At 38.1% G+C, this 9,561-nt stretch overlaps 1 non-coding gene across 1 annotated transcript; it reads right to left on the bottom strand.

Annotated features, from left to right (window-relative positions):
• Positions 1 to 8,466: 8,466 nt before the first annotated feature.
• Positions 8,467 to 8,602, bottom strand: LOC130034303 (small nucleolar RNA SNORA70). The gene has a single exon (XR_008794075.1). It is a non-coding gene; the product is annotated as a small nucleolar RNA SNORA70 (small nucleolar RNA).
• Positions 8,603 to 9,561: the final 959 nt, after the last annotated feature.

Raw genomic sequence — 9,561 nt, 5'->3', positions numbered from 1 at the left:
CTGGTTCAAGAAACTCTGATATATCTACACAATTGAATACTATGCAGCTGTTAGAAGATGAAATCATGAAATTTGTGTATATGTGGATGGACATGGAGAGTATCGTGCTAAGTGAAATGAGTCAGAAATAGAGCAACAGACATAGAATGACCGCACTTGTTTGTGGAATATAGAGTAACAAAATAGGAGACTAACCCCTAAGGACAGTAGAGGTAAGAGTAAGGAAAATTGCTCCATGGTATGGAAGCCCATCTCATGTGCTGGGGGAAAAAGCAACTCGGATAGAGAAGAGACCACTAAGTAAATGATGGTTGGAGGGATCGCTCGGTCTGGTAGATGCGTGCTGAAAGTAGACTATGGGCCAAACATGGTGGGCGCTTAAACATGGTGGGCGCTTAGTGCCCGTATTGCAAACTATAAAACCCAAAAGGAGAGAGAGTAAGAGGGAATGTGCCTGCCACAGACTCAGAGGGTGGGAAGGGGATGGGGGTTCAGGGAGGTATACTGGGAACATTGGTGGTGGAGAATGGGCACTGGTGGAGGGATATGTACTTTAAAATTGTATGACCGAAACGTAATCACAAAAGTTTGTTAGTCTGTAGCAGTATATCACGATGATTCATTAAAATAAAATAAAATAATTTAAAAAAAGTGGTCTCCATCACTAAAAAGCAAAACAAAATGAAAAAAATAGCTTCACAGCCTGACACTGAGGTAAACACTTTTCTTTTCTCTCCTTTTTTCTCTTTTTTTTTTTCTGTTGGGAACCATATTGGGCTGGAGCGATAGCACAGCGGGTAGGGCATTTGCCTTGCACGCAGCCAACATGGCCAACCCGAGTTCGATTCCTCCGCCCCTCTCAGAGAGCCGGGCAAGCTACTGAGAGTATCTCGCCCGCAAGGCAAAGCCTGGCAAGCTACCCGTGATGTATTTGATATGCCAAACACAGTAACAACAAAGTCTCACGATGGAGATGTTACTGGGCCCGCTCGAGAAAATCGATGAATGATGGGAGGACAGTGACAGTGACAGGGAACCATATTTCATAATACTCTTAATGAAGGGGTCTCATGCATTTCACTTTACTTCCTTTCAGCACTTTGTTCTTTTCCCAAACTCAATAACAGATGTAAACTTTTTTCAAGCTTTACCAAACTTTGTTACCTAATAGATCAAAAGTTTTAACCTCCATTAAATATTCTCAAATTTTCCCCTTCAAGGTAGAAATCTACATCCGCAAATTATATAATTTTTACACCATTAAGTCTTGTGCTGCATCCTACTTGAGATTCAAATTCTTTCTTATCTTCTGTTTTAACTATGCGTTATATTTATGGTAGAGATATCCTGATAGCCTGAATTAAGTTGTGCCTGCTAGAGAACATACATACTCAATGCTTACTAAATCAATTTAAATAAATACTCCAAATGAGTATTTCCCAAAGTAGTGATAACACACTCTAGGAGTGCTGCACCTATATTTGTGGTGGGACCGTACAATATTAGGTGCATTAGACCATAGACCTAGTACAGAGGTTAAGACCATGCATGCACCATACCTAGGTTGAATCTTTGACATCCAATATGGTCCCTTGTGCTCTGCCAGAAGTGGTTCCAGAGTGCATAGGCAGACGTACCACCCTCCCCCCACAAATCTGAGAATTTTGTAAGCATGTTGGGGGTTGGCCCAATAACCAAGAAACACATAGAAACACTGGGGTGAAACTTGATCAACTAAGAAAAATTTAATGTGGGGTGGGTAGGGTGGCAAATTTTTTCGAAGTGGGCAGTGGAGCAAATGAAGTTTTGGAGACTATGCTCTAAGCATTTGTAAATCCAATCTGTGCTAGTGAAAAATATTTGCATTTCTATAATTTGGAAAAAATTATTATGATCACAATCACAATCATCCTGTTGTTCGTCGATTGCCTCGAGCAGGCACCAGTAATGTCTCCTTCTTCCCAGCCCTGAGATTTTAAAAGAGCCATATTCAATGCTCTTTCAGGGCTAGGAGAATGATACCTATTATTGTTACTGGTATCTGGCATATTGAGTATGACACGGGAAGTTTGCCAGACTCTGCCTGCGGGCAGGATACTTTCGGTAGCCTGCCGGGTTCTCCTAAGTAAAAACGAGATGATAAGATGTCACGCGGCCTGAATGTGGCCATGTGCTTCTGGGAGTCTCTGGGTCTTGGCCGTTGATGAAACCACTTGGTGCCGGCAGCAGCTGGTGGTTGTAATGCCTACCTACTGGAAGATGGGGGATCTGGGTGGAGAAGTCCCAGTCCCAATCTGAGCAGTCTTGGAGATCTCAGCCCCGGGACCCGCATGCCTGGGTTCCTCTGCCAGTTCCTTCATGCATGAGGCTTGTCTGGATGTGTGGATAGTGGTCTCAGAATGGCTGTGGCTGGTTCTGGAGGTCTTTGGCTCCTGGGACTCTACTCAGGGCGGGTAGGGAAACTCAACCCGCCCCCCCCTCCAAGGGCCGCAGTGAGGACACCCAGGCGCGGGGGTAGGAGAAAAATTATTAACCTCAAATAAATAGTCTATCCACCTAAATGACTAGAGACCAGTTTAAAAAATAATAATAAGACTGAGTAAAACACAACATCTACATTTTACATTTCCTACATTTTACAGTTCCTTTGCAGGACTATTAAAATTGTTTATATCTGGTAACTGTTTTTTTTTTCTTTTGCGGTCACACCTGGCGATGCGCAGGGTTTACTCCTGGCTCTGCACTCAGGAATTACCCCTGGCGGTGCTCAGGGGACCATATGAGATGTTGGGAATTGAACCCAGGTTGGCCACGTGCAAGGAAAACACCCTACCCTCTGTGCTATTGCTCCAGCCCCTATATCTGGTAACTTAATATCGAAGACTATATGAGGACAATATAAGAAAGATTATACAAGATGAATCCTAAAAAAGTCAAAATACATATTGAATAAATTCAAAGAATGTTTGAAAATCACAAAAACTCAACAAGTCAGCAAAACATTATATGAGGAAAGTCAATTAATAAATATCGAATTTCAATTGTGAATAAATATAAATACTAAAAATCCCTGTTGTCAATACAATTTAATATAATTATTATTATTAAAAACGTTTTATTTCCTGAGGGCAGACCAATAGTACAGAGGGTAAGTTACTCACATAGGTGACCAGGATTTGATCCTAGGAATCCATATGGTATCCTGAGCACTGCCACGCTTGATTCCTGAGCACAGGGCAGGAGGAATCCCTGAGCACTGTCCGCGGGTGTTGCGCCAAAACAAAAACCAAAGAAAACAAACATTACATCTTTGACCGTTTATTTCTTATTCTGAGTATCAGTTCGGAAATAATTATTTTCACGACAATCTTTCAGTGTCTGTATTGCAACCACAATGCAAAAAGTGGAGAAAGAGAGAGAGTAAGAGAGAGAGAGAGAGAGAGAGAGAGAGAGAGAGAGAGAGAGAGAGAAAGGTGAGAGAAATGCCTTCCATACTTCCATAGACGCAGGCTAGGTGTGAATAGGAGGTGATGGGATGGAACCTAGGGAGACTGGTACGGAGAAATGTACACTGGTGGACAGATGGGTGTCAGAACACTGTTTGACTGAAATCTAACCATGAACAGCTTTGCTGGTGTCTATCTCACAGTGATTCTATAAAAATCTTGGGAAAATACCAGACAATATAAACAAAAGAAATAATTATTTTAAAAATAAGCCTACATATCTGTCAGAAATGAAAGTCAATATATTTTTTCAGAAGTAATACTTGTGGTTTCACTGTATTAACTGTATGCACTGGGTTTTGTATGACTTCATATATTAACATGCTTGTTGAGTAATATTTCTCTTCCCTTATGAAATATAATTGTTAACACTAAGAATTAAATTAAAATGTATTGACAACACGGATTTTTACTATTTATATCTTCTTCATAATAGAAAACTCATATTTATTAATTGAATTTCCTCATATGCTGTTTTGCTAATTGTTGAATTTTTGTTATCATCAATCATAATTAGGAATTTCGAATTCATATGATATGTAACCTGATATTTTGTTATTATTATTGTATAATCATACTCATTTGTCCTCATAGAGTCTTTGATATTAAGTGACCAGATATAAACAGTAGTAGTAGTCCTGCAAAGGAATTGTAAAATCTACATGTCATGTTTCAGTCAGTCTTATATACTAATAATATATGAAACTTCTACTGAATTTAAAAAATTTTGCTGCATCTATTTTCCTCAGTATATTACTATTATTGATATATTAATTGTGATTTTTCTTTCTCAGGAGTGTCCTCTCTACATTATTTCTCCATTTCTTAGATGTCTTCAATACTTAGTGTATGTTTCAGGTTTCAAGTGAAAAGATTAATAGAGAAAGGAAAGATGGAGAAAAACTGATTTGTATTCATCAGGTTTTTTCTTTTGCCTCAAACATCCACTTTCTTTTGGGTGCACAGACAGTTTAAGAAACTACCAGCAAATATGAATTTTCCAAATGTTTAAAAAAGATAAATTTAAGGTTTAGTTAGAGAATGACACAACTAACAAGTTTGCCGTTGCAATAACCACCACCTCTGCTTTTATACAGAACCCATGAATGACTGAAGGATTTGAAAGAGAACCATAATTAGGTCTGGAAATAGAGCTTCAATAGCTGGAGTGCATTGAAGGAGGCATAAGTGTGAAGTAATAGTATCATGTGGTTCCAGGAAAAACACCAGGCATGACTCTCAAGCACTGAGTCTAGGAGTAGGCCCTGAACATCATGAGGTGTAACATCCCCTTCTCCAAAAAACAAGTATAATGAAGTTAGGTAAATAAGTGCAGAGCGTTAAATAAGCATGATGTAAAAATAGTTATAACCTGTTGAGTAGAACATGGAGTACAGTTAGTGTTGTAAAGTCTCTAGTATTGCATGCTGCATCTCACACATAGTAAAACATGAAAACTGCTTTGACATCATAGGTACCGATACAAAATGATTAGCTTTTCTTCATGTTTATGTGATTTCCCATTGCCTTACAGAATCTTTTTTGTTTCAAAATGAGTATGCCATGGTACCCTGACTAAGACTATGCTCTCAACCCTCTGTATTATCACACAGAAGCAGAATCAGATCACAACAGCCAGCATTCTGAACAACTACAAAATATTTCAGATTTTCATTTTGCACTCTTTCAGGAAAGTAAGTTGCATAACTTTGTATTCATTTTTCATGATATAAATTCTTTCGGGCTACAGAGGTGCACCTTTCCAAAAAATAAAACTAGGAACATAAAAACATATTTAGAACAACACTGAAATTTAGCAAGTTTCCCTACCTCATTGAATTTGCTTATCTAGATTCTCACATGGTCTAAGTCTTCTTTTACTGTGTGATTTTTGTATACTTTATCTCGCTATGCTGCTGGTTCCTAAGAGCATATGATAGCAGACCTGAGATAATATATCTATAATTGTGATTCTTTTTTTACTTTTACTATATGATCATTTTATATTTTCAAGAATTATTATATCTTCTGCATTACAAATCAATAAAATTAAATCATTGAGAAAAAATGATAAAAATTTATCTCATGTTTATAATCTATATTCTACAATATTATGCTACTAATGAAAACAGATAATATTGAAATAATGCATTTGGAAATCATAATAAAAACCAAATAATGCTGACAACAAAGGTCTGGTTATCTAAAACATTATATAGAATGTCAGATCTTCTAGTTTGACATCGTCTTAAGCAGTTATGTAGATCAGTCTTTTTCAACTATTTTTTCTGACCATGATCCATTTAGGCCCTGATTGTATCCAGTCTCCCTCCCCCCCCATGTTATATCCAATGGCTCCTGAGTCTCATGCCTTGGCCCTCTCTCTATGTGAATTACAGCTGTGACCCCCTAGGAATACCTTGGAGACCCAAGTTGTACTTGGATTACAATGTTCTTGTAGTAGGCACTCATGTGGCATATTTGCAAAACAAGAGCCGTGAATAACATCCTCTACAACTTCACTCTTATTGTCTAAAATGCAAAGAGGGAATGCTGAAAAGGATGCAGAAGACGACCCAGCTACCAAAGATGAACCACACCTTTATTATTTTGCTTAGTATTAGTACTGCATCAAGCCTCCAAAATTTTGACTTTTGTTTGTTAATTTGCAACAAACCTGACGATTCTCATGAATTACACTGGGATCTCTCCTCATGAGTCACTCCTGGCAGTGCTCAAGGGACATTATGGGATGTGGGAGAACAAACCTGGTTCAGCCGTATGAAAGCCAAATGCACTACACACCGTACTAATTCTCTGGCCCAAGACTCTAATTTTCTCTTTCATTAGAAAATACTTGTTTAATTTTTTTTATCCAAATCTGTCAGTTACTCCTGGTTCTGTGCTCATGGATCACTATTATTGGAGCTTAGGGTCATCGAACCCAGGTCATATCGGAGGCAGGGAAAAAAAACCTTTTCAGTTGCATGCAAGACAAACACTGTGTCCTCTGTACTATCATTTCAATCCCTAGTTTTTTTCATTATAGTTTAGATAATATGGTTAGTAGAGTGTTTACTTTTATGGTACCGATGTACAGTTACTGTATAGCACCATCACTGAAGTGCCAGAAGAATCCATCCATCCTTATGTCCACAGTGATCCAACAGTTCAACACATGCCCATTCCCCTGAGGTTTGTTGATAGACACTTACATGGTTTTCTTGCATACTGTTATCTCCCTTAGTTATTACCTAGGTGTAATAGCTAAGTTTAGACTATCCACCTATGTTTCCTATGTTATTTCTAGTCAATCTGAACATTCACCTCAGTATCTCTCTCAAACATATATTCTAAGCCTTCATTTCATTAATCAAAGTTTATCATTGATGTTGTTCATAACCGTGATTTGGTTCTCCATGTACCAGAGATGAATGAACTCATCTGTATTTGAATTTCTTTCTCTGGATTCTTTCACTCAGCATGATATTTTCAATTCCATTCTCAATTCAAGTTGTCGTGAACTACACAACTTAATTTTTCCTTGAGGTTCCATTGTATTCCACTGTGTATATTAATCACAAGGTCTTTATCCACTCATTTCTTGCTAGATATTTGGGTTGCTTCTAGATCCTGGCTATTGTGCAGTGAACAATATAATAGCAGCAGTGAACGTAGGTATGCATGCATGCTATTAAACTAAAGCTTTTGGGGCTTGGGGGTTTAAACACCTAAAAGAAGGTATAAACCCACTTGGTCAAATAGGAGCTCCATTCTCTTTTTTGGAGAAATACACAATTTTACATAAAGGCTGGACAAGATGACATTACTTCTGGGGGTTAATGAGGGTTCCTTTTTCTCTACACCCCACCAAGAATTACTTCCAGTTTGAATACATGCTATTATAACTGGTGTAAGGTACTTCTTCATCATTTTGATTTGTGTTCCCCTGATTCCAAGTAATAATAAACACATTTCATGTGAGTTTTGTCCTTTTGATGAAAGTTCCTATTCACGTATTCTGGGTTTTTTTTTTTCCTTTCTTGGCCATACCTTATTATACTCAGGCTTACACCTGCCTCTGTACTCCTGTATCTCTTGATGAGCTTGGAGGACTTCATGGGCTGAGTTCAAACCCGGATCAGCCATGCACATGGCCAATGGTATATCCACTATATGTCTCCATACCCATTTCTCCCCATTTTCTATGAGGGTATTGGTCTTGTATTTTAGAGTCTTTTAAATTCATTATAAATACTCCATATTAGTTCTTTTATCTAAAAATTTCAGAATTTTTGTTTTGTTTCATGAACATACATGGTAATATTCCATGTTTATTCCTGGCTCTGCACACCAAGATAGCTCCCAAAGTTTTGGGAACATATGAGGTTCAGGGATCATAATCAGGTCTGCCTCATCCAACTCAAGTACCCTACATAGTGTGTTATTGATACAGCCACAATATTTCAATCTTATTGTCATCCTTACAGGGTCATATTAACTTAGAAAAACTCTTAATAACTGAAAATCTTATTGTATGAAACCATATCCTATCTCAGTCTGACCCTCAATCAAATATGAATAAATATTTGATAGGCTTCAGAAAAAGAAGAGTCAACAGTGATAATGCATAATGTCAAGTGTATATTTCATATAATATGGTATTTGTGGGGTGGATAAGTGGATTTTAGGGGGCCAAAGTGATAGCTCATCAAGTTAGGCACTTGCTTTGAATGGATCAGACCTGAGATTGGTTCTTAATCCCACAGGTTACACAGAGTATCACAGTAGTTATTCCTGACTGCAGAACTAGGAGTAATCCTTGATCATCACCAGATATGCCACAACCAACCACAAGCCCTTGAATTCTTGGTGTGAATAGAGAACATGATCTCGTGCATATATTTGAAAACTATAATTGGGATCATTAAGATAGAAGAAATGTCTGTGCCCTGCATAGAATTGTCTCCAAAATATTTTGAAGAGTCTGTACATATTACAGGCTTTCAGAAGTACCATGGATTCTATTTGCTGTTTGCAGCCATTTCATTCCGGGTCTCACAGGTCAGAGTACACGGTGGGTTACTGGGCTGCACAAACATGTACCTTTTAATGAAATGTCATTGAAACAGGATTAAGTTATGTGTTTGGGGATAAAAAAGGTCGAAGTAGAGATGATTATATTAATAACATGAAAAGTGAGATTAAGATGGTTTCACACAAGAGAAATATTAATAATAAAACTATTAGTAAAAGTCACCATCAAATTCATGTATAATCTTAGTTAAAACTAGACTGTTATTACCAGAATGAAAGGGATGGGGTGGGAGAATAACATAGCTACTGTTTTGGTGGTGCGTAAGAGTATCACTATCAAATATGTGATCCCTTGATATAACAACAAGGGAAGAAGAAAATAAAGTGTGACATTTTAATTTTTTGAAAAAAATTATAAATGAATATGACGTTCCCAACGTTCTCTCTTCCGAAATCTGACATGCCATTTCATCGGCAAAGAAGCAAACAGCATCGGGCCAAGAAAAGATCAGACCCGAACACCTGAAGAATTTGCTGTCAGTACTTAATACACTGGCTCAGCTAGTCACACGCAACCTGTCTGAATGCAAGGTTCCTTCCCAATGAAAAACCAGCAGGACCGTTCTACTGTACAAGAAGGGAGACATTCATGACATTGCCAACTATTGCCCTATCTGCTTGTTGTCCATTGTCTATAAGCTGCTCACTCGAGTCATCCTGAATAGGATTGGCAGAACACTAGATGAAGGACAACCATGCAAGCAAGCTGGGTTCTAAAAAGGATTCAGCATGACCGACCATATCCACACAACTAAGCTCATTGAGGTTTCTCGAGAGTTCAAAATGCTGCTCTGTCTAAATTTTATTGATTTAAAGAAGGCCTTTGATTCTGTTGAGACGGAAGCGGTCATGGAAGCCTACCCAAACAGCGCACTTAAAGTCAACATAACAGGATGCTCTGTGAGCTGTATTACGGATTCACTACCAGGATCTCACCATTCTAGAAGGAGGTGATCAT

The sequence above is a fragment of the Sorex fumeus genome, unplaced genomic scaffold, assembly GCF_029834395.1.
Source record: "Sorex fumeus unplaced genomic scaffold, SorFum_2.1 ptg000058l, whole genome shotgun sequence".
NCBI classification, from domain to species: Eukaryota; Metazoa; Chordata; class Mammalia; order Eulipotyphla; family Soricidae; genus Sorex; species Sorex fumeus.
The sequence above is the reverse complement of the archived record's forward strand: the minus strand, read 5'-3'. Positions and strand labels throughout refer to the sequence as shown.